Genomic DNA, 984 nt, shown 5'->3' on the forward strand with positions numbered 1-984 from the left:
CTTGGATTGGTTCATGTAATCATTCAGTGAGATTATTGTTAGGTTTATTGACCACAATGATAATTGGTTATATATCTGACCGTTTTGGCCGTCGTTTGTCGTTAGGTATCATGATCATCGGAGAAGCATTACAAATAATCACACTGAGTAGGTGTTTTTTCAAGGCATACCGTAACCTTGCATAAGATGTAACCATGCTGCTTGACTAAATAATAAACTGTCCATTGAGAAAAATCAACATAAGCTCACTGGCTTTCATCTGTAGAAATATTACTTGATATGATTTTGATACTTTGGATGTATGGCCTTCTAAAATTGAATTCCAAAAGGAAATTGTCGTCTGAATGTTTCCTCACTAGTCACTTTTACAGTTTTTCATCAACGCTTTCTGTTGAGAAAATGAAATATTTTTTTATTTAACAACTCAACTCTATAAAGTGCTCTGGATTTCATTCAAACAAATAAAACAGAGTTTTAGTTAAAAGCAATGAGTAGTGGAGTTTAGGTATATCGAATGTGATTTAGTCAGTTATAAAGTATAATCTAAGTTGGTTATGGGATATTAAGAATAAGTTGAAGTTAAATATACAATCCATCAGGTCACAGCTCTCTGATCTAGGGGCTACCATAGATTATCGAAAACAGATCTACACTTTGTGTAAATTATAAAATAATATTTAGTTCACTGTGAATTACTCACATTTCTTAAACATAAACTGTATTATTACCTATATGGTTTTTATTTATTAGTTTACTAAAATATCATTTCTGAGAAATAAGTTGCATATATTTAATAACGTTAATTGGTGTCACACAAAATTCATAAAAATACTTAGGTATCATCAAATTTCTACTACATATCTGCATGTACTACTTATTTACAAAAAAAAATTTTTTACATAGACTTGATTGAATAAAAGTGTATTTTTATAAGTTTTATTAATTTATATACATATTACTGATTAACAGGTGTGATTGTTCTAC

At 29.1% G+C, this 984-nt stretch overlaps 1 protein-coding gene across 1 annotated transcript in view; it reads left to right on the forward strand.

The window, feature by feature from the left end:
* The window catches only part of Smp_168980 (putative hypothetical protein), a gene marked incomplete at both ends in the record, with an annotated part of 49,757 nt that overhangs the window by 38,288 nt on the left and 10,485 nt on the right, over window positions 1-984 (forward strand).

Source organism: Schistosoma mansoni, chromosome W (assembly GCF_000237925.1).
Source record: "Schistosoma mansoni strain Puerto Rico chromosome W, complete genome".
Taxonomy (NCBI): domain Eukaryota; kingdom Metazoa; phylum Platyhelminthes; class Trematoda; order Strigeidida; family Schistosomatidae; genus Schistosoma; species Schistosoma mansoni.